This window comes from Podarcis gaigeae, assembly GCF_964106915.1.
Source record: "Podarcis gaigeae genome assembly, chromosome: 16".
Classification (NCBI taxonomy): Eukaryota; Metazoa; Chordata; class Lepidosauria; order Squamata; family Lacertidae; genus Podarcis; species Podarcis gaigeae.
In genome coordinates, this window is record NC_139693.1 from 25,215,432 (window position 1) to 25,240,165 (window position 24,734).

Sequence of the window (24,734 nt, forward strand, 5' to 3'; positions counted from 1 at the left end):
TATATCATGTAAACTATGTAAGGAACACCCTCATGTCATTCCGTTGCATTTGGTTTATGGCAAAAGAAGCACGGCACAAATACAGGAAAGTGTAGTCAATTAGGTTGCACTGAAAGCAACAAGAATTTGTATTCGCTGGATTGATTTCCGTCCCAGGCAAAACGGAACGCAGTGTCTGCATTGCTATTTATCTTTCCCCTTCAGGTCTCTCTTTCTTGCCATCAGTGCCCCACTGTAGCATCGTGGCAAGTAACTCAATTCCCCCTTAATCTGCCTTGCCAGCTAGGGCTCCGTGCTGCATTATTCTAATGCCTCCGTGTGGCTTGTGAGAGCTCTTCCATTTATTTTCCTGTCTCATGGAGTTCTCTCCCATCCCCCCATAGCTGCCTAATGTTTTATTCGTTTTTGTGGCAGAGCCTTCTGGCTTCTTCACACCTGGCTTCCAATTTTCTCCATTTCAGCAACCCCATACACACACACACACACACACACACACACACACACACCACAATCCTCCTGACAGTGTCCTAGCAAGCATTGCTCTTGCAGAGGCAGATCTCCTCCTGGGGTTCGTTCTGTGATGCTTCACAAGGCGGGAAGAAGCTGTGTTAGGATGCCATGCTACTCCAGGGGAATATTGCAGCTGGGGAAGCATTTATTTGAGATATTTGTATACCGCTGTGTAATAAAAATATACATCAAAGTGGTTTACAACAATAAAACCGTAAAGCCATACTGTGAAAACTGATTTTAAAAGTTTTAAAACATCTATCATCTATCTATCTATCTATCTATCTATCTATCTATCTATCTATCTATCTATCATCTATCTATACACACACACACACATACAGTGTGTTTGTTTGTTAAAAAACTGTTTATGGGTACTCTCATTTTCCTACTCATAGTGAAATACTGCCCCTCAATGAGACTAAACTTAGATTCACAAAATGTTTAGGGGTATACATACCCCTGCTTCCCCCCAGAAAAAAAGCAGTGTGTGTGTGTGCGTGTGTGTACACAGTGGTACCTTGGGAAGCGAACGCGATCCATTCCGGAGCCCCGTTCATATCCTGAATAGAACGTAAGATGCAACTGCACATCTGCGTCTACGCGGGTTGCGTTTCGCCACTTCCACGCATCCGCATGAAGTCATTTTGACCGTCTGCGCTTGCACGAGCGTCGGAACCCGGAAGTAGCACACTCTGTTACTTCCGAGTCGCCGCAGAGCGCAAACCAAAAATACTTATCCTGAAGCATATTTATCCTGAGGTATGACTGCATGTGTATACGTATACATATGTGTGTGCACGCGCGCACACACTCACACACATACACACAGTGCTTTTTTCTTTAAAAGTGTTTAGTGGTACTCTCACTTTGACTTAAGAAAATCACTGGGAAAGGAAATGAAGCCGCCATTGGAGTCACAAAATGTTTAGGGGTATGTGCACTCCTGTGTCCCCCCAGAAAAAAGGACTGCACACACACACACACACACACACACACACACACACACTACCCTATAACTGCAGGTCTCGGATCAGTTCACAGAATAAAATCCAAATATAAAACCACAAAATACATAATCAAAATAAAAATAACCCCCCCAACCCCCCAATCCCATTTTAAAAGGGCACAATTAACCATTGTGGAAAGCTTTATTGCCTGCATTGGCCTGGTGGAATAGGAAAGTTTCCAGACACAGTTTAGAGGTTGACACAGAACGCACTCACTGTATCTCTATTGGCAGAGAGTTCCACAGGACTGGGCCAATGACACCAAAGGCTCGGTTTCTTGCTGCTGTCAAAGGAACCTCGCCAGTGCTATTCTTCTAGAAAAACAGGTGCTGGACTCACCAGGAACGTCTCCCTTGTTGTCTTAGAATGGCAGTTGGTGCCCATCTGAGAGGTGCCAGAGCTGAGCTCCTGTGAAAAAACAGTCCTGAGCTCGGGGAATAGCCAGGGATTCTCCTGCAGATGATCTCAGTGGTGGAGCTGGGATAGAAGGGTTCAGGAGATCCCTGAGGGATCCTGTCTGTCAGGGATTCTTGAGCTGTGATTTCTGAACTGCAGGGGATGCAACTAGATAACCTTTGCATATCCCTTCCAACTCTACAATTCTCTCTCTCTCTCTCTCTCTCTCTCTCTCTCTCTCTCTCTGAATTTAATGGAATTATAAAGTGGAGAGGAGCTAGGAAACTGGAGAGGGGCTTTCAGCACCGCACCAGATGCTATTGTGTTCATTCCATGTTAGCTTTCTTTCTTTTCTTTTCTTTTTACAATAATATTTATTATTTTCCATACATAAACGTAACAGAAGAAAGAGCCAACCATAATAAAGAAAAAAGAATGAAACGGGAAAAGGACATATAACATAAAATACATCAAATCACCACATAAACAAAAACTTAATTAATTAATCAAAATCCATCTTCATAAACATATTACATGACTTCCTCAAATCTCTTCCATCTGAGTTTCTTAGTAATTCTATATAGCAGTTTCCAATATCATTATTTCATAAAACCATATCACAGTCATAGTCCTATTTCCTAACTTTTCTTATCGTACATTTTCTTATTTATTTATTTATTTGTTTGTTTGTTTGTTTGTTTGTTTGTTTGTTTATTTAATCCCAATTTAATCCTAGGCCTAATTGATTCTTTCAAGTGATTACATATCTTTATCATTCCATGTTAGCTTCCTTAGCCAGGGTCAGGTGCCTCCCCCATCCTTGTCTTGCAGTTATCAAAAAAAAGGGCTCCTTTTTCTCCCTGGAGCAAACCCATTTGTTACCGGAGTTTCTGAATGGCAGGCCGTTACCTGCGAAGCATCGCATAATTCCGTGCTCCTATTGACATTGCTCTTTAATTAAAGACCGTGTAAATGCACCGTGTACGTAGCTCCCCATCAGATAGGATTTATGCCCCCCTGAAGGGAGGGATGCTGTGTTAAAGGAGCGGAGACTCGCTCGCGCGCGAGGTGCATTCTAAGTTTTCTCCGCTTCCAACTTCAGGGGGCCAGAGAAGATTTGCAATCTGCTCGGGCTTTGCGTCAATCAAGTTAATGGGAAACCAAGCAAAGCAACAACCCAGAGAGATAAAGAGACCACGTGGAGATCTCTAGACCTGGGCAGTGCTTCAGTGTGACACCAGGTGCTGATAGCAACGGATCTCTAAGGGACTCTACGACTTCTAAGGTCCTCAGCTGGGTGATAAGGCCATCAGTGTCCAATAGTCAAAAGGGCTATGTTCTACTTCCATTGGCAGAGTAGGAGATGTAGTGAAGGCCAGAAACTTGGATAGCTTTAAAAGAGGATAGGACAAAAATCATGGCATACATACAATTGGAACTCCCTGCTGTTGACATCAGCAGGCCCCTTCACTGTACTCTTTTCAGTTCCTGCTAAAACGGAGACATGTGAAGACCCTCCAAGTGCCCCCATTTTCCAGGGACAGTTCCCAGATTTACAGAAGCCATCCTGTTGTAAACTGTTTTCTGATTTGATCCCTGAATGTCCCACTTTTCCTTAGGACGTCCCTATTTCCATCAGAGAAATGTTGGAGGATATACTGTACATGTGTTTCAATCTGGGTTTTAGCTTATCATTGATTCTAGCTTTTATTTTGTTACGGTAAAAAATCTGAGTGCGAGACTGCTCTGCCACTCAGCTCATCGGACTAAGTCCGCGGGTCCCTGCGGAGGAAAATGAGCTCAGCTGGAGACAGGAGCAAGCTGCAGAAGATCCAAGTTTATTGCGCAACAGGTTCAAGACGAGACTGAACAGCGAGAAAGGGGTGACATAAACTTTTGAAACTTCCCTCCATGTCCCAGAATACAGTGCAAAATACATCCCAGTTACATCATGAATACATTAAAGAGAGGTTGGGTTACACAGATTACATCATGAATACATTAAGAAGAGGTTGGGTTACACAGGATTAACATATGGAGGAGGGAGGGGGAATATACAGAGCTGGAGATATGCGCAGATAAGCACATGCTGATGAGAAGACAATGGTCCATGTACTGGCATTTCCTGGAGGAAAGGCTTGGCAGAGTGATTTCACAGGATTAGGGTCTTGACACCTTGCTTGAGGGATTATGGAGGACAGGGGAGGGGTGATGGAGTCCTAGAGAAATTGAGCAAATTGGCACGTTGATTTTCTATGAATTTTATAGATTTTAGTCCCTTTTGACATTGACAATTGGAAATAAATTGATATATTGTAGCGAAGAAGAAGGTGAAGAAGACATGCCCCCCCTTCCATATCAGTTTTAATGTTTCAGATAGTTTTTTTTTTAAAAGCTGTTTTTACTAATATTTTCATTGTTCCATTCTGTTCATAAGCTGAGTTCTTGTTTGGTTTTTAACAATCAAACAGCATATAAATTTTATTAAATATTCCAGTAGTCCTATGTTGTTGTTATGTGCGCTCATGGGTTACATTGCTGGTATTATTAAAAAACCAATCTGGTTTCAATTGAAAGGACAATGTCAGGAGCAGCAGTCAAGCATAGATCAACAATATGTTATAAGGAAAAAAAACCTGTTCTTTTTCCTTTATGGGGTATTCCGGAGCCTGTATTCCTTTATGGGGTATTCCGGAGTCCTTAAGTGGGTTCCCTATCAATAGGAGAAAATAACAGAGGCCAACCAGAGAATATTGAGAAGCAAAGAGGCTAGTAAGCCTGATCTTTATTAAACTGTTACAACAGGGTCCCTACTCACCACACACAGGAGGGAGGAACAACCCAGAACAATTGTGCATAAGCCCTTATATAGACTTCTGAAATTGCCCACCCTGTAGCTCAAGACCACCACCCCAAAACATCATACATACATCACAGAAGGAGGCGGTCTACAGCAGAAATACATCACAGGAGGCGGTCTACAGCAGAAATCTTGTTTGCCAAGATATCTGACAATGGTCACTGACTGCTTTACCTGGGCAGCCTGGGCTTTCTTGTATGATGGTAAATACCTTAGTTCCTGAATCCAGGTCACAGGCTCACCCTATTCATACACAAATATGTCCTTAAGACAGGTAAGCAAAAGACAGTGGAGAGGCTTTCAAATTTCCTTCCTCCTTGCAGAGAAATATTTGAGGTCAATTTAGGATAGTCAAAATGGTTTGGGGAGAGTCAAAATGGTCTCAGGATTGGTCTCCTATTCTATTTCAGACACATAGTTTATATACTTGTGTATGTGTTTGCCATGTACATTTATGAACGTTTATTTTATATTTGGGACCTTAGAATTCTTATAACAAATAAAAAACCACGGTATCAGTAAAGTTAATTCTTTATTCAAAGAAGCTAAAACAGGGCAGGCCTAGTGATCCCAACAACTCTTCCCAGTAGGTCTTGCTCCAACAAGGCTGTTGCGAGGACTGAAGGTCCCACCTTCTCAATACTTCCTAAGACTCCCCCTTTCCAGGGTTTTCCCCAAGCAGTTGCAAACTGTCCTCTTCATTTCTCTGCATGTTCTGGGACACCAGGTTGTGGGGAGGGGAGCTAGTTGCAGCAGGAGGGGAAGACTCCCTGGCTTCTTCAGCAGCCTCCCTCATCTCTGTCTCCTGGCCCCACCTTGCTCCAGCCTCTGCTTCTGCCTCAGAGTCTGAACTGCCCTCTGCCACAGCCTCTACCTGCTCACCTGTCAGGGACCGTGCTGAGGGGGGCTGCACTGAGGAGGAATGGTGGGAGCCATCCCCTCTCCCTGCTCCTGCTCCTGAATTGGAGGACAGTATAGATTTGGAACAATGGTTTGCAGAGGGACATAGTTCAGACGGCAGTAGCTGGGAAATACTGGATGGGGAACAGCTAGGAGAGGAAAAGCTGGAAGAGAGAGGGTTAATAAATTCACAGTCGTTCGACAGCATTCCTCCAAGTTGAGAAGAGCTCAGAAAGTCTCAGGACAGAAAGCACAGAGGGTACAAGCTCAGATTACAAGACATAGGAATGACGTAGAGTGATAGGGACAGAGGAGGTGTAAGCCTTAATTGGGAGCACCGCCATTCTGGACAGACACTTGCTTTTGTCCTTCACTGTGTTTATTAGAGAAACTAACTGGTAAGAATTCCCTTTCATTTGATCTGCTCATTTACGGCCATAAGGGAGGAAGCTGATTCCCCAAAACCTGACATCGCCAAACCTGTAACCTTTTCTGCTTCCGACACCTCCTGCCAGTCTGCTCCTTCTTCTCCTTCCAACTACTCATCGTTGTCCCACCACCAATCCTCTGGCTCTGAGCTTTCTTCCCCTGGGGGTTCCGGGGGGGGGGGAGTTTCCCCAGCTGATGCCTCCCACCACTCCTCTGCATCCAGCCAGCCTATGACGAACAATGCAACCAGGTGTTCAAGTTTTAAAAGAGCTCTTTGGGACCACAAACATAAGGATAAGAGCTTGGATTTCCCCCCTGAACTTCTTTTAAAACTAGGAACATGCTGGGTCTAAGACCAATGAGATTAGGTCATCTCTGTCTGTCTCTCTGCGTGTGACATGACGATGGAGGCCAGACTCACCACTGAAGCCTATTAGCAGATGTCGAAAGAGGCAAGGAGTCTCCAGTGGTTGCCATCTCAGTAATCCTCTCTCTGATTTCAAACATGGGATCAGACACAGGTGAAAAGCAGATGCTCTTAATGCTGATCCTTCTTGGAAGGTAATCAATATGTCTGCCGACAAGGGAAAGAACAGCGTTAGATGTTGCTAACAGTGAGTTTGAGAAGAGTCACGGGGGGATATGGTTTAATGGGCAGAGATCATGGCCCTTTTGCAATTGGATCCCATTGCTGAATTAATAAATATCAGAATAGAATTAAATATGATATTCCTGGAAGGTTGGGAGTATTATTTATCTATCTTGCATTTATATCCCATTTTATTTTCTCTGAAGAGCTCACAGCAGCATACATGGTTCTCCCCCTACTTGCTTAATGCCCACGACGACCCTGTGAGGTAGGTTATGCTGAGAGGCAGTGACTGGCCCAAGCCCACTCAGTGAGCGACATGGCCAAGGGGGGTGGTGGATTTAAACCTAGGTCTCCGGATCCTAGTCCGACACTTTTAACCGCTACATCAAACTGGCTCTCTAGGGTCAGAAAGTGATAGCATCTTAAAAGATGGATAGTAGCAGGAAAAACCCAGTTCAGATTTGAGAAGCCAATTCTCCAAACACAGTGTGTCACAGAATAATGGGGGAACAGGGGGAAATGAAGAGCTTGGCTAATTTGCAGCTGAGCTCACAGGCCCTTTCCAGTTAATGTCCAGTGGATCTGTCTCCACTATCTCCACTGAACACCAGTCGCCGGGAATATCAGGTGAGAAGAGTGCTGCTCTAGTGCTCAGGTGCTGCTTGGGGTCTTCCTGATCCAGAAAGGTCTTCTTATGATCTTATCCTTAATGAAAGAGATGGAATCATTCTCAGGATTCAGGGCAGAGGGGAAAAGAGGGCTTATTTATGCAGTGCATAGCTAAACTACGAGAGCCAGTGTGGTGTAGTGATTAAGAGCAGTGGACTCGTAATCTGGTGAACCGGGTTCGCTTCCCCGCTCCTCCACATGCAGCTGCTGGGTGACCTCGGGCTAGTCACACTTCTCTCAGCCCCACTCACCTCACAGAGTGTTTGTTGTGGGGGAGGAAGGGAAAGGAGAATGTTAGCCGCTTTGAGACTCCTTCGGGTAGTGATAAAGCGGGATATCAAATCCAAAGTCGTCGTCGTCCTCCTCCTCCTCCTCTTCTTCTTCTTCTTCGAAACTTGCTCCCACAGAAAGCAGTGATGGCGACCAAAGGAGCTAACTAATAGGGGTCGCTTTGGCTTCCCCAATACAATATTTGAGTGGCCACCATCTCCCCACCCCCCCAAAAAAAGTTCAAATGGTGTGCATGCACTGCATCATGTGATCGTTTAGGTGGGGTGGGGCTTACTTGGCCCCTCAATATTTTATTCAAGTTGCCACCCCTGATGGCCACTAACCTAAATGGCTTTAAAAGAGGATGAGATAAATTAATGGAGCAAGCGATCAGTGTCTACTAACCATGATGGCTATGCTCTGTCTCCACAGTTAGAGGTGCCCATGCCAGTTGCTGGAAACCAAGGGAGGAGAGCATGCTCCTACGCATGGGTCCGGCTTGTGGGTTTCTCTCGGGCATCTGGTTGGCCAGTTTGAGAACAGGATGCTCAGCTAGTTAGGCGGCCATTGCTCTGCTTGCATCCTGATCATTGGTGAAGGAGACAAAGCGCTGAGCTTTCAAAGAGGCAGAAGTGCAGGTGCCCAGTTTCCACTCGAGAACAAAGCATACTGTAAGTGGCCTAGCCTACCTCAGAGGGTTGTTGTGAGGGCCAAACTGGGGAAGCCTGTGCATGTGTCTAAAAGAAAAAAGAAAGAAAGTTTTGCACTGTGGTCACCTTGGAGCATTATTTTCCTCACAGATCCAGTAAAGGTTCTATTAATTACTTCATTAGCCTAATGGTCTCCAATGCACTTTGGTGACTAAAGGGCCAGGACACTGTAGAAATTCTAATGCTGATGATTGATGCAAATGCCATGTGCTTCCATTACTCCTCGCTGATGCTAATTGTATGCTGGAGGTTGTTTTCCTGCGGTCTCTTCCCCCTGCCATTTACATGCCTCCCTGGATCAGATTTCCTAAGCTCATTGGATGAAAAATGTAGAATTGTAAAGTTGGAAGGGACCCACCCAAAGGGTCATCTGGTCCAACCCCCTGCTATGCAGGAATTACAGCTAAATAATCCCTGACTTGTGGCCATCCAACTTCTGCTTAAAAGCCTCCACTATGACTTTCTGAGGGAGTCCATTCCACTGTTGAACAGCTTAGCCAGAAAGCTCTTCATTTGCTTTGGCACCACCTAATGTTGGCCTCCCAGCCTACCAGTCCCAATGGTCACCACCCATTGGCATAGCTGTCAACTTTCAAATTTGAAAATAAGGGATCAGCTGCCTCAAAAATAAGGGATCAGCAGCGTCACCTGTCCCGGGGACCGTCTACGGGATATCTAACAATCCGGGATAGCAGCGGGAAGGAGTGGGAAACGGCGCTAGAATAAGGGATTTCCCCGTAAAAAAGGGAAGATTGACAGCTATGCCCATTGGACCAATTGTAAGACTCAATATAAGGTTGCTTCTTATGTTCCCATGATTCCAGAAGCCAGTTTGAAAGTTGGCAACTGCTGCTGTTGCTATGTCCGCCCTTGTATTGATGCTGCTAGAGAGTTGGAGAAAGATGATTGGCTGATCCCTGCCCCTCTTGTGATGTCACAATTGCACTGGTGCATGCAAGGATGGAAAAGCAAGGGATTGGTTCACTTGCCTCTGTTGTCATAATCACTGCCTGGGATGGGTAGTTACAGGAGATTTGAGGTGAAGGACTGCTATGCATTGTCTTCTCTTCATCAGGTAACTTATACTACATATATTTGTTCCCTGGTGTGGCATTTGCCCTCCTAGGTGTGTGACATCATACTGGGTCATAAGGAAAAGGTTAACTAAGTGTAAAATGATTAACCAATAGGAACCCAAGGGGAGGAGTTAGAGTTAGAGTTGTTAAGAAATCAGTCTGGAGTTAGAGAAGGGAGAGGGAGGATAAGTCTGTGGGTTGGGCTAGTTTGATGTGAGAGAGTGAGAGAATCTGTTAAGAGGAGTCAGTTAAACAGTTGGGATACTCAGTTAGAAGGTATTAGGAAGGTATAGGCCGGTAAAGAAACTAAGGTTAAGAAACTGACAAGAAAAATTATCTGAAACCATAAACTTGTTAATGCTTATAAAATAAACTTGTTTATTTGGTTTAATGTTAACAACTGTCTGGACTCAGTGTGTACCTGAGAGAAATGAGTTAGTGGCAACGGGGAAGCTATCACAGTGGTGGCACAGGGATCAATAGACCGTCAAACGTCCATGGACACTGTGTGATCGCCACACCTGGACTCAGGGTGTTAATGCTTTAGGTCAGTGTTTTTCAACCACTGTTCCGCAGCACACTAGTGTGCCGCGGGGTGTTGCCTGGTGTGCCGTGGGAAAAATTGAAAAATTCAAAAGATTTAAAAATAAAGTATTTTATAATTTTTCATATTTCTGTTTACTTACTATTTCATAATAAAGTAATTATAAAATACTTTCTTTTTTTTATTTGATTCCTATTTAAGAGAATTACTTTATATATAGTCAATATAGGGACAGAGTTAAATTTTTTAACATTTTCTAATGGTGGTGTGCCTCGTGATTTTTTTTCATGAAACAAATGTGCCTTTGCCCAAAAAAGGTTGAAAAACACTGCTTTAGGTCACCCAATGGTCTTCTGCTGTCATCATCAGCCAACAGAGGTAAGGCCTATCTTAATCAATCACACAATTGGTGGGTTGGGGTATACAGACCAAGAATCTGGTTTGTATCCAATATTGAAATTGTAGCACGGGAAGGATTGTGGAATGTAGATTGGAAATTTACAGTGTGTAATGTGATAAAAGAAAATTATATGAAATGATGTATGGATGGTATCTGACTTCTAGTAAATTAGCAAAAATGTATGTCGAAATCAGCTGGAAATGGAAAAAGAAGGAGGGCACCTTCTTCCACATGTGGTGGACATGTAAGTAGCAAAAGCCTTCTGGGAAATGATTTATGATGAAATGGGGGGAAATGCTAAAAATAACCTTTGTCAAAAAACCAGAAGCTTTTCTTTTAGGTATAATCGGTGAAGAGGTACCCAAAGAACAGAAAATGAACTATTTATGTACACCATAACGGGTACCAGAATAATTTATGCCCAGAGATGGAAAGAAGAAAGAGCTCCAACAAAAGAGGGCTGGCAATTAAAATTGATGGAATATGCTGAAATGGCAGAACTTACCGGAAGAATAAGAAATCAAGAACAGAGACTTTTGAACACAGAACGGGGAAGGTTTATGGATGATTTGAAGATGTAAACAACTTAAAACATTAGCAGGATTGATATAAAAAACGTGCAGGAGGAATAACGTAAAGGGAATCTAAAAGGAAAATTAGTAAACAGGTTTGGATTGGATATGCAGTGGCAAAAGATACAAAATACCAGGTAAGTAACCACAGAAAAGGGGAGAGGGGGTTGAGGAGAATGTGGTATTGTAGATTGATTGTGTAAAGATGTTTTTTGTTTAAATATTGTAAAATGACATTATGTATATATATACACACAGCTGAAGGAGTGTCTCCACCCCCATCATTCTGCCCGGACACTGAGGTCCAGCACCGAGGGCCTTCTGGCGGTTCCTTCACTGCGAGAAGCCAAGTTACAGGGAACCAGGCAGAGGGCCTTCTTGGTGGTGGCACCCGCCCTGTGGAACGCCCTCCCGCCAGATGACGAAGAGAAGAACAACTACCAGAATTTTAGAAGACATCTGAAGGCAGCCCTGTTTAGGGAAGCATTTAATGTTTAACCGACCATTGTACAGTATTTTAATATTTTGTTGGAAGCCGCCCAGAGTGGCTGGAGAAACCCAGCCAGATGGGCAGGGTATAAATTATATATATATATATATATATATGCAGGTTTTGGTGTCCACCCCAACTTTTACACGGGAAGACACCCGAGGACACCAAAACCTGCATTCCTGTACCCGTGAAAATCTACGAAAGCATATATATATATATATATATATATATATATATATATATATATATGCAGGTTTTGGTGTCCTCGGGTGTCTTCCCGTGTAAAAGTTGGGGTGTCTAGGCGACGTTTCGACGAGGTCTCACTCGTCATCTTCAGGCTGGTGCTTTCGGCTTCTTGTTACTGGAACAGAGCGGGATCTCAATGTTTGAGTTCCTATAAATACTGTAGAGGGGGTGTGGTGTCTAGCCTCCAATGTTCTGGGCAGAGAGGAAGTTCCCAGGCTAGTGTGCCTTTTCTTCTTTTGTTCCTTAATTACTTGAGAGATACCTTGAGTGATTTCTTGAGTGATATCCTGAGTACCACTTAGGTGGGTCATTAGGTGTGGATTAGTTGCTAAAGTCTTTGTGTCTTGACCTCTTGAACTTTGTGAAGAGTTTTCCTGAGAAGATGGCTGTATTGCACTTAGTTGTGCTTTGGCTTGGCTTCGTGTATAGGGGCGAGCTGTGGTTTTGTGGCTTGTGTCAGCCAGATCTGTGTAGGGATTGCAGGGGGGTGCAGCATCCGGAGGTGCCACCATGGATTGGCTACTGGATGGTGTCAGTAATTCATCTGTGGAGAGGGTCTGGGTTTGGGTCTGGTGTGGTTGATTGGTGTTGGCGTTCTGTGTGCCTCTGGATCTGGTGTCAGTTTTTGTGGGGAGGGCTAATTTCCAGATGTCTGGCAAGCGGGATGTGTCGTCACGCTTGTTCATGTTGTGAGGGTGTTTCTCTATCTCGATGGCTTCCATGATTATTCTCTTGTGGTGATGTTCCGTGTTAAAGAGCAATTTGGAATCTGCAAAATTAATTTCGTGTCCTGTTTCTTTCATGTGTTGGAAAAGAGAGGAAGTTTTTTCTTCTTTTTTGACGGCATTCTTGTGTTCTGCGATACGTGCATTTATTCGTCTGTTTGTTTGTCCAATGTACGTGGCTGGGCAGACTTTGCAGGGTATTTCATAGATCCCTTGGTTTTCCAACTGGATTTTATCCTTGGGGTTTCTGAGGATATTGGCTATTCTTTGGTTGGTGCAAAAGGCTGTTTTGATATTGTGTTTATGGAGGATTTTGCTAATTTTATCTGTAGTGCCCTTGATATAAGGAAGGAGGGCCATGCCATTGTTTTCTTCTGTGTCTTGGTTTTTGGGGGGTGTTTCCTTTTGGATTAGCTTCGTAATCCTGTTTTGCTGGTATCCATTGGCAATTAACACATTTGAGAGATTCTGTAACTCAGTTGTCAAGTGGTCTTTGTCAGCCAGGCGTTTGGTTCTGGAGATGAGAGTCTTGGCTACGGAGTTTATTTGTGCAGGGTGGTGGTGTGATTGTGCATGTAAGTAGTGGTTGGTGTGTGTTTTTTTCTGGTAGATAGTGTGTCCTAGGGAGCCATCAGGTTTTTTGTAGATTAGGACGTCAAGGAAGGGAAGTTGGTTGTTGGCTTCTATTTCCATAGTGAATTGTATTTTGGGGTGTAAGTTGTTGAGATGTGTGAGGAAGCTATCCAGTTTTTCCTTCCCGTGTGGCCAAATTACAAAGGTGTCGTCAACATATCTGAGCCAAAGTTTGGGTTTGTGTTCTGACTTGTCTAAAGCATTGGTTTCAAAGTGTTCCATGTACAGGTTTGCGATGACCGGTGAGAGGGGTGATCCCATAGGTGCTCCTTCTATCTGTTTGTATCTTTGTCCATTGTGGATGAAGTACGTGTTGGTTAGGCAGTGGTTGGTCAGGTCCAAGATGTATTCGGGGGGATTGTATTTGTTTTGAATAGCTGTCAAGGCTTCATTAATGGGCACTTGTGTGAAGAGAGATACAACATCGAAGCTCACAAGTAGGTCATTAGGATGTAGGTTTTGCTTCTTTATTGTTTCTATGAACTGGAAGGAGTTTGGTACGTGTGAAGAGATGGATTCTGCATAGGGCTGAAGTTGCTTGGCGAGAAATTTAGCAAACCACCCAGAAGCAATTTACACAAAGAAGAACAGAAAGCACTCACCAACCTGAGGAAAGACAACAACATAATCATTCTCCCAGCAGACAAAGGTAATGCCACAGTGGTGATGAACACATCGGACTACCAAGCAAAACTATCAAAGCTACTCCAAGATCCTGCCTACAAACCTATAAAAACAGATCCCACCACCTATCTGGAAAAAACCACCAAATCCAAAATAAAAGCCTCTCCTATCAGTGAAGAAATCCAGCTAAGAATCATCCCCAGAGAAAAATCATCCAGATGCCCCAAACTCTACGGCCTCCCCAAGATACACAAAGAAGGAACACCACTCAGACCAATAGTCAGCTCCATAGGCTCACCTCTACAAAATCTCGCTAAATTTCTCGCCAAGCAACTTCAGCCCTATGCAGAATCCATCTCTTCACACGTACCAAACTCCTTCCAGTTCATAGAAACAATAAAGAAGCAAAACCTACATCCTAATGACCTACTTGTGAGCTTCGATGTTGTATCTCTCTTCACACAAGTGCCCATTAATGAAGCCTTGACAGCTATTCAAAACAAATACAATCCCCCCGAATACATCTTGGACCTGACCAACCACTGCCTAACCAACACGTACTTCATCCACAATGGACAAAGATACAAACAGATAGAAGGAGCACCTATGGGATCACCCCTCTCACCGGTCATCGCAAACCTGTACATGGAACACTTTGAAACCAATGCTTTAGACAAGTCAGAACACAAACCCAAACTTTGGCTCAGATATGTTGACGACACCTTTGTAATTTGGCCACACGGGAAGGAAAAACTGGATAGCTTCCTCACACATCTCAACAACTTACACCCCAAAATACAATTCACTATGGAAATAGAAGCCAACAACCAACTTCCCTTCCTTGACGTCCTAATCTACAAAAAACCTGATGGCTCCCTAGGACACACTATCTACCAGAAAAAAACACACACCAACCGCTACTTACATGCACAATCACACCACCACCCTGCACAAATAAACTCCGTAGCCAAGACTCTCATCTCCAGAACCAAACGCCTGGCTGACAAAGACCACTTGACAACTGAGTTACAGAATCTCTCAAATGTGTTAATTGCCAATGGATACCAGCAAAACAGGATTACGAAGCTAATCCAAAAGGAAACACCCCCCAAAAACCAAGACACAGAAGAAAACAATGGCATGGCCCTCCTTCCTTATATCAAGGGCACTACAGATAAAATTAGCAAAATCCTCCATAAACACAATATCAAAACAGCCTTTTGCACCAACCAAAAAATAGCCAATATCCTCAGAAACCCCAAGGATAAAATCCAGTTGGAAAACCAAGGGATCTATGAAATACCCTGCAAAGTCTGCCCAGCCACGTACATTGGACAAACAAACAGACGAATAAATGCACGTATCGCAGAACACAAGAATGCCGTCAAAAAAGAAGAAAAAACTTCCTCTCTTTTCCAACACATGAAAGAAACAGGACACGAAATTAATTTTGCAGATTCCAAATTGCTCTTTAACACGGAACATCACCACAAGAGAATAATCATGGAAGCCATCGAGATAGAGAAACACCCTCACAACATGAACAAGCGTGACGACACATCCCGCTTGCCAGACATCTGGAAATTAGCCCTCCCCACAAAAACTGACACCAGATCCAGAGGCACACAGAACGCCAACACCAATCAACCACACCAGACCCAAACCCAGACCCTCTCCACAGATGAATTACTGACACCATCCAGTAGCCAATCCATGGTGGCACCTCCGGATGCTGCACCCCCCTGCAATCCCTACACAGATCTGGCTGACACAAGCCACAAAACCACAGCTCGCCCCTATACACGAAGCCAAGCCAAAGCACAACTAAGTGCAATACAGCCATCTTCTCAGGAAAACTCTTCACAAAGTTCAAGAGGTCAAGACACAAAGACTTTAGCAACTAATCCACACCTAATGACCCACCTAAGTGGTACTCAGGATATCACTCAAGAAATCACTCAAGGTATCTCTCAAGTAATTAAGGAACAAAAGAAGAAAAGGCACACTAGCCTGGGAACTTCCTCTCTGCCCAGAACATTGGAGGCTAGACACCACACCCCCTCTACAGTATTTATAGGAACTCAAACATTGAGATCCCGCTCTGTTCCAGTAACAAGAAGCCGAAAGCACCAGCCTGAAGATGACGAGTGAGACCTCGTCGAAACGTCGCCTAGACACCCCAACTTTTACACGGGAAGACACCCGAGGACACCAAAACCTGCATTCCTGTACCCGTGAAAATCTACGAAAGCAAATATATATATATATATATATATATATGGAATCTGGGTTGGATCAAGCTAAGTTCTGCTCAAAGGATGCCTATTTAGAGCACTCCTAGGAGGCTCCCAAGCCTTCTAGAGCACAATATACACACTTCCAGATTTAACGCTAAATACATTACTTCTGGTAAATGAGCCGCCATAGCTATTAGAGGGTCATGAAAATTTGCATCCTGGGCTTTTTAGACTCATCTACCCAAGTACTATCTGAAACCAAAGGGGCGCATGGGTTGCCAGGTGTGATATCCCCCCCCCCCGCTCTCCTACCCAACTAAAGGTGTTCTTCCTCTTTTGTAAATCATCTCTGAAAGAAAAATAAAAACAAAACAGTCATCCTGGTTCCCCTGACCTTTCTCCTGTGCTCAGCAGGGCAGATCAATAAATTTCACAAGTGCTGAGCCAGGGGGAAGGAAAGGCCATAGCCAAGGCTTCCCACTCTAATGAGATGGGTGTCCTTTCGTGTGCCAATGCTGCCCAGAGAATCAGTTTGTTGTTTGTTCTGAGCGCCATACTTGTTAGCATTGGGGAATCGGCTGGATTTGAAGCAGTTTAACCTTTTGAGAGTTTTGACTAGGCTGGGCCTTTGCAGGAGTGGAGACAGGTATATCAAGGTGATGGCGTTCGTATTGATCAGGCAGGAGAGGTGGTTGGTCATTTTTCATCCCAAATGCAATGCACATGGTGCTAATAGGCGTTCTAAAATCTTTATCACAGGCGGTATCTGTCTTGGATTTGAGATGGTTTTGTATATGTTTGCAGCTGTACACTGTTTTTATTGCTGTGATTGTTCTTATTGTAGGTTGTTTTTATGCAGTGCTTTTTTTCTGGGGTTTTCAAAGGTACACAGAACTGGCACTTTTCTTCTTAGAAGAAAAGCACTGGTTAAAAATGTGGCACTTACTGCAACGACAACATGGTGAGTACCGGCATATTTTTTCCTCTCCCTCCCCCCCCCCATTATTATTTTTATTAGTTATCCAAATTATTGCAAATCAAACCAAATCACTTAAATTTAATACAATTTCTTTTTTTAAAAAGCCAGGTTTCCTGCTCCTGTTGCAAACATATGTCAATCATTTCCTCCTGTAGCCGCATCAGGTCTTCTTTAATATCCATTTGATCATTCACTTGTTCTTAGTCCATTCTTACAGCTCAGGCTCATTTTTTTCCTAGAAGGAAAGTACTGATGGTGTGAGCAGGAGCAAAGTTCTGCTTTGAAGCGGGGAGCAGAGTTGGGAGCTAATGTGTGTGCAGGGAGAAGGTTGAGAGTGAAGCAGGGGTGGTTGTTTTTCCCCAGCCAGAGCTCATCAGAACTCAGTTCTGGCAACCTGAGAGGTGGACGCCATTGCCATTATAAGAGAACAAGTGAGGCGTACACGGTGAGTTCCAGCACATCTTTTTTTCCAAAAAATAGCACGGCTTTTATGTATGCAATTGTTTTATCTGCTTCTATAGATGCTGTTGTTTTTGCCCATGGAGTTTTCTTGGCAGGGATACTGGAGTGGCTTGCCGGTTCCTGCTCCAGGTGCATCACGTTTAGTCAAAACTCTCCACTACGACCTGTCCATCTTGGGTGGCCCTGCACGGCATAGCTCATAGCTTCTCTGAGTTATTCAAGCCCCTTCGCCACAACAAGGCAGTGATCCATGAGAAGAGAAGACTCCTTGGAAAAGACCCTGATGTTGGGAAAGATGGAGGGCACAAGGAGAAGTGGATGACAGAGGACAAGATGGTTGGACAGTGTTCTCGAAGCTACTAACATGAGTCTGATCAAGGTCCATGGGGTCACAAAGAGTTGGACACGACTAAACGGCTAAACGACTAAACGACAACAACATAGATGCTGTTACATTGCAAATCACTTTGGGTGACATCAGGTGCTTGGGAGCAGAGAAAGACTCAGCTGCAAAGGAACAAACAGAAGAGTTGACTGTGAGTTGTTCTGTGCAAGAAGGACCCACCGTCAGTGTTGATGGGCACTTAAAGCAAGCCCCATGGAAGTTGTACATTTTCAGATAGGGCTTGAATTTAAGCCACACACACACACACACACACAACTTTTTAAATTAAATTTTCTAATTTACATTTCCAAATATTCATTTAAACAACCTTAAATCAGTGACTTCCCTTCTCCTTTTTCCGTGGTTCATCGTGACTATCAAACGTCCCTGCATATTTTACAAGAACCAAACCATTCAGTATACCATTGTTACATCCATCAAAACCTATTTACACCGATGAATTTGTCTTAATGCTACCAGCCTTTTTAAATGAACACAATTTTCACCCATATATTCAGTAAACATCTTCCAGTCTTCTTTAAACATATGTTCTTCTTCTTTTCTTATTCTATATGTTAAATCTGCAAGTTGCACGTATTCCATCAGTTTAGGTTGCCATTCTTCTTTGGCTGGGACCTCTCCATTTTGGGGCTGATAAGACACGGGCCGCAGTAGTAGTATACATAAATAGTCAAAGCTGACTGTCAGTTGTTCCTTGCAAGCAGGACCCCTCCACTATCAGCGTTGATCAGCACTTAAAGTGAGCCCCATGGAAGTTGTTCATTTTCAGACAGGGTAAGAATTCAAGCCACACTTAAGAACATAAGAAAAGCATGATGGATGAGGCCAATGGCTGATCTAGTCCAGCATTCTGTTCTCAAAGCAGCCACCCAGGTACCTGTGGGAAGCCTGAAAGAGGGACCCAAGCACAAGAGCAACTTTCCTCTCCTGCAGATCCCAGCAGCTGGTACAGTGGTACCTCGGGTTAAGAACTTAATTCGTTCCGGAGGTCCGTACTTAACCTGAAACTGTTCTTAACCTGAAGCACCACTTTAGCTAATGGGGCCTCCTGCTGCCACTGCCACTGCCGCCGGAGCACGATTTCTGTTCTCATCCTGAAGCAAAGTTCTTAACCCGAGGTAATATTTCTGGGTTAGCGGAGTCTGTAACCTGAAGCGTCTGTAACCTGAAGCGTCTGTAACCTGTGGTACCACTGCATTCAAAAGCACTGCTGCCCCCATCTATGGAGGTATCGTATAACCATCACGGCATGCGGCCATTGAGAGCCCTCTCTTCCATGTGGGCTGTTGAAGGCTACTAACCACACATGCCACACCTGCATACAGAACTTTGCACCCCAGCTTTTCAAGGCAGATTTGCCAACAGTAAAAGTTAGATGCATATTATAAATGCACCCTTATCTAGCCCTGATTTATGTCCCTCCCAGTCTATCCCTGATTGTGTTATGATCCTATAAGGATGCACCTTTACATTGATATTTCTTTAAAAAAAATTCATCCTGGGGAAAATATCAGGTCTTTTTGCAGATACGCAGCAATAGACATGGCCTACCCTGCCACAACAAAAGCGCCCCCCCCCCGCATTGCCCTGCATATAATTTCTGCCCAAATCTCAGAGGAACAAGGCAAATCCCTCCTCATAGGCCTCCTCTGATTGCTTTTCATTTCTATGTTGCCCGCGGCTGACAAAATCTATATTCGCTCACTCTGGGATATTGATTTGGTGAAATATGGGGGCTGCCTTTTGCAAAGAAGGGACTTTCAAGACTGGAAGAAGCAGGAGTGGGAAACCCAGAGTTTATGCAACGTTTTGCAATTTGGGCACCATTTAACCTTCTTTTCCGCCTGCATCTAGTAAAGGTTCTATTAAGCCATTAGCCTAATGGCCTCTAATAATAATAATAATAATAATAATAATAATAATAATAATAATAATAATATACCACCCATCTGGGCAGCTCCCAACAGAACACTAAAAACAGAATAAAACTTCATGTGGGAATGTTCAGGGATGCAGGAGAGGATATATTGTGAGATTATATCCTAATCCAACTTGTGCTAACAAGTTCCCAAAATATCAGCAGAGTTTATGACATTTCCCTTTAAGTTCACAATGGTAACGTCTGCACAGGTTCGCTAGAACCTCTATAATAATTACTCTGGTAATTTTCCCTTTGTTCCCTCTTAAAATACAAGACACGACACAGTCTTTATAAAAGTATAAAAGAGTTTACTCACGTTCTGTTCACAATATGATCCCAGAAGGCAGACAGGCTTAAAAAGGTAAAATACACTCAGAATCTATCTTATAGGAAGATAGTCCTGTCCTCTCTTGGCTGAGAGCCAAGAGGGCATGTTGCTCCTTCAGAAGATGAAGATGAGAGAGAGAGAGAGAGAGAGAGAGAGAGAGAGAGAGAGAGAGAGAGAGATGGCTGCCTGCCCTGTGCTTTTATCATTACCTGAACAGGTGAGGCCACACCCACCTCTGGTCACATGCGGAGGAAGTCTGCTTGCTGGACTGACATCCCTCCCCATGTCCTAACATGTACACTCTAGGAATGTGGTCATTGACTGCTCCTGTGTTTTATATCCCACACTTCAAACATTAAAAACTTCCCTAAAGGCACTTGGATGACTAAGAGGCCAAATTGGTGCAAACTCTGCATAGTTTCATTCTTCCATCTGGTGCTAAGTGTATTGCCGACCCTCTTGGACACCAGAGGTTGCCTGAATACATGGTACAGAGGCGAAGGAAAGCTGAGTGTCGTCGGACATGCACTCTGGACTTTAAGAAGGCTGATTTCAAAGAGCTTAAGGAATTACTGGGTAAGATTCCATGGTCAGAAATACTGAAAGAGAAGGGAGTCCACGGTGGATGGGTGTTTCTTAAAGTTGAAATACTGAAGGCACAAACATGATTCCAACAAGAAAGAAAAGTGGGAGGCATCTAAAGAAACTTGCCTGGCTGCATAAGGAGCATGCATATGATCTGAAACTTAAGAAGGGCATGCATAAGAAATGTAATTGGGTGACAGAGAAGGCGGAACTGCAGAACCTCCAAGTGTCCCTATTTTCCAGGGACAGTCACAGATTTACAGAAGCCATCCCGGTTTCTGATTTGTTAGCAGAATGTCCCTCTTTTCCATAGGATGTCCCTATTTGGAGGAGGAGGAGGAGGAGGAGGAGGAGGAGGAGAAGAAGAAGTAGTTATCACTACCCTAAGGAGTCTCAAAGCGGCCAACAATCTCCTTTCCCTTCCTCCCCCCACAACAAACACCCAGTGTATCTGAAGAAGTATGCATGCACACGAAAGCTCATACCAATAACAAACTTACTTGGTCTCTAAGGTGCTACTGGAAGGATTTTTTATTATTTTTTATTTTGTTTCGCCTGTGAGGTGAATGAGGCTGAGAGACTTCAGAGAAGTGTGACGGGCCCAAGGTCACCCAGCAGCTGCATGTGGAGGAGCGGGGAAGCGAACCCAGTTCACCAGATTACAAGTCCATTGCTCTTAATCACTACACCACATTTCTCTCAGAGAAATGTTGGAGGGTATGGAGTTATGTGACCCCCGAGCCAAGGAGATAAGTAACTATATAACCTTTAGAAGACATCTGAAGGCAGCCCTGTATAGGGAAGAGATTTTTTTTATTGTTTAATGTTTTATTATGTTTTAGGATATGTTGGTAGCCACCCAGAGTGGCTGGGGCAGCCCAGTTTAGATGGGTGGGGTATAATAATGAAATTCTTATTCTTATTCTTATTACAGTGGTACCTAGGGTTACAAATGCTTTGGGTTACAAACGCTTCAGGTTACAGACTCCACTAACCCGGAAGTAGTACCTCGCGTTCAGAATTTTACCTCAGGATGAGAAGTCGCGCGGTGACCCAACATGGGTTTCTCTAAAACAAATGGTGCTGGATGAATCTCACTACAGTGGTACCTCGGGTTACAGACACTTCAGGTTACAGACTCCACTAACCCAGAAATAGTACCTCAGGTTAAGAACTTTGCTTCAGGATGAGAACAGAAATCGAGCGATGGTGGCGTGGTGGCAGCAGGAGGCCCCATTATCTAAAGTGGTACCTCAGGTTAAGAACAGTTTCAGGTTAAGAACGGACCTCCAGAATGAATTAAGTGCTTAACCTGAGGTACCACTGTACTTCTTTTTGGATAGAGTTACATGCTTGGTGGATCAGGAGAATGCTGTGATGTAATGTATCCTGATTTCAGTAAGGCTTTTGACAAAATCCCCCATTATATTCTTGTGGGAAAGCTGATAAAATGAGGTCTGGATGAGATAAAGTTGATCAGGTCAGTGGCCCATCTAGCCCAGCTTCCTGTTCTCACAATGGCCAACCAGATGCCTGTGGGAAACCTGTGGGGAACATCCAAGTCGGTGGCCATCCCTTTCTCCTGTGGAAGTGAGTTCCATAGTTTAACTGTGTGCTTCGTGAAGAAGGATTTTCTTTTATCTGTCCCAAATCTTCCAACATTAAGCTTCATTGGATGCCCACTAGTGTAATGTGAGAGAGGGAGGAAAAGCATTTCCCAAGCCACTTTCTCGAAGCCATGCATATCATGGAACCCACCCTGATTTCACACACCAAATCACAGCTTGAGCCTTGTTCCCTTTACAGGTTGTTGAAAATGATACTCAGAGAACGTTAGAAGTGCAAAAGTGGGGATCATTCCGTTTGTAACCTACAAGGTTAAGTCTGTCCTCAGTTTTAGTCAACAACTGAAGAGATGGGATGGAGTTGTTGCTTAACAACAAGGCAGAGTAGCATGGTTTCTGGTGTTGTGTAGTTTTGTGGGAGTTTTCCTCTGTAGAGTTGGTTGAATGCCTCCCTTATATGTACAAGGCCCCAAGGAAGGAAGGAAGGAAGGAAGGAAGGAAGGAAGGAAGGAAGACAAAAAAAAGCCCTATCCGTTCATTTCTTCTCAGATTATACGCTGTGTTTTGTTCCATTTTTCCTCAGTGAAGTGTTATTGGTCCTTTTCTACCTGGACTCCCTCAGCATTATTTAAAGGATTTTGCTAACAGAGAAGAATCCTTTATCTGCTCTTCTGTACCCTGATTCAGAAGACGACAGTGGAGCATTTTAGTATGCTGACTGCCTCCCCTCATGTGAATATAGAAGTGTGCAATTGTGGCCTTGGGGTGGGGGCTGTTTCATCTATATTTTTAAAGCCACATTCATTTCATTTTAACTGCATTTGCTTTAACTTACTTTTCTTCACTGATTTCAATGGAGACCCCTCCTGTCGCTTGGTACCTGAACCTTTGGGGTTTTCGATTCAAAATGGCACAAGACGTAATAGGCTTTGTGCTACTTGCTTGGGGTATCCCATATGCAATATTTCAGGCAGACTGGGAAACACAAACACACACACAAACACAGAAAATGAATGTGCCCACATTTGGTTTTGTTGTTTGTTTTACATTTTTAAAGAAATCGTTTTAATTCATTTAAGAATGAATCCTGCACGTTCCTCTTGTGAAACATTTTCAGATGGCATAACTGATCTGGTTGGGCACGGTCTTTATATTATTATTATTATTATTATTATTATTATTATTATTATTATTAACATTTCTGTCCCATCTTTCCTCTAAGGAGCTCAGGGTGCCATACATGGTTTTCCTCCATTTTATAATCACAGCAAACCTACAAAGCAGGCTAGGCCACAAGACTGTGACTGGCCCAAGGTCATGTTGTGAGCTTCCCACGGCCAAATGGGGATTTGAACCCTGGCCTTTCCTAGTTCAATATTCTAGCCACTATACCACACTCTCTGTAAAGGAATTGCAACTCAAAACAGGTCCAGCAATGTTTACTGTGCCAATAAATTGAGAAAGAAGGTGGGAGAGTGTTCAGACCCCTTCATCTCTGTACCCACGCCCCTTGGTATATAAAAAAGCAAAAAAGCAAAACAAAAACCCCATTTTTATATACATGAAAGTGGCTAATATAAGATCAACAAAGTTATCTGCTTCAATTGCATCTCATTTACTGCTTTGTCCCTTAAATTCCCAGTAGGTCTGTGGAGATCTTCTCCTGTAGTGTAAGCTCAGAAGATCTCTCAGGCCTGCTCTGCAGTTTCTCAGAGGAGTAAGGCCTTCAACATGACTGCCGCTGTTTCGTGGAACAGCCTTCCTGTCAATATGTGACAGGCATCTGCTATCTGCACTGTCTGGAAACAGTGGACGATGTTTTCAATCCAGCAGATTTTCCTGGCTCGATGAATAGGTTTCTACCATGAGCACCTATCCATATTATTCATATATAATATTGTTAGCTATTTTTCTCATGCAGAGTGATGCTGTGGTTTCACCCTCAAAGCCCTATTGATGATGTAGGCTTGACACACGAGACTTTGAAGATGACTCTTTAGTTGCAGGATGGCAACTATTAACAAGCAGTATCATACATATATATGAAGTCCAGTGTGATGCGTTGCACTCTCTTGAGCCCAAGAGAGGTTCTTTTTGCTTATGAAACTCCTTTGAAGCACTCCATGAATTATAGCTTATCTGTCCTCACCAACTCCTCCTGGCAGCATGTTCTTGGAGTCTCCACACAATGTGAAACAGACAGCCAACCTACAACTCCCATACAGGCTCATTTTTAAAGGGAGAACAAATTATTGACACGGCAATGATTCAGCATTTGAGTCAACAACTTCGGCCAAAAGAAAGCTCAACAACTTTTGTTCCCAGATTTTCACTTTTTGAAATATGGCAACCCTGCAATATTATATTACATAGGTTTTCCTTTACCCAGTACAATTTATTCTTTGTAAAATGCATCTTCTAACAAATGCAGTACAAATACAAATATGCTTTCCATGTTATGTCTAACTATTTAAAAGTGGGTTTTTTAAAAAAAGACCTTCTTGTCCATTGCCTTTGAGGGGTGTGGGCCAGGCCCCATCTGCCTCTGCTGCCACCTGTATACCCTCCAACATTTCTCTTATAAAAATAGGG

At 43.6% G+C, this 24,734-nt stretch overlaps 1 long non-coding RNA gene across 1 annotated transcript in view; it reads left to right on the top strand.

Annotated features, from left to right (window-relative positions):
- The first annotated feature begins 4,767 nt into the window (after positions 1-4,767).
- Positions 4,768-24,734, top strand: part of LOC310834348 — a 277,336-nt gene continuing 257,369 nt past the window's right edge. The window contains exon 1 of the long non-coding RNA XR_014559212.1: positions 4,768-5,112. This is a non-coding gene — a long non-coding RNA (uncharacterized lncRNA). The remainder of the gene's footprint in view (positions 5,113-24,734) is intronic.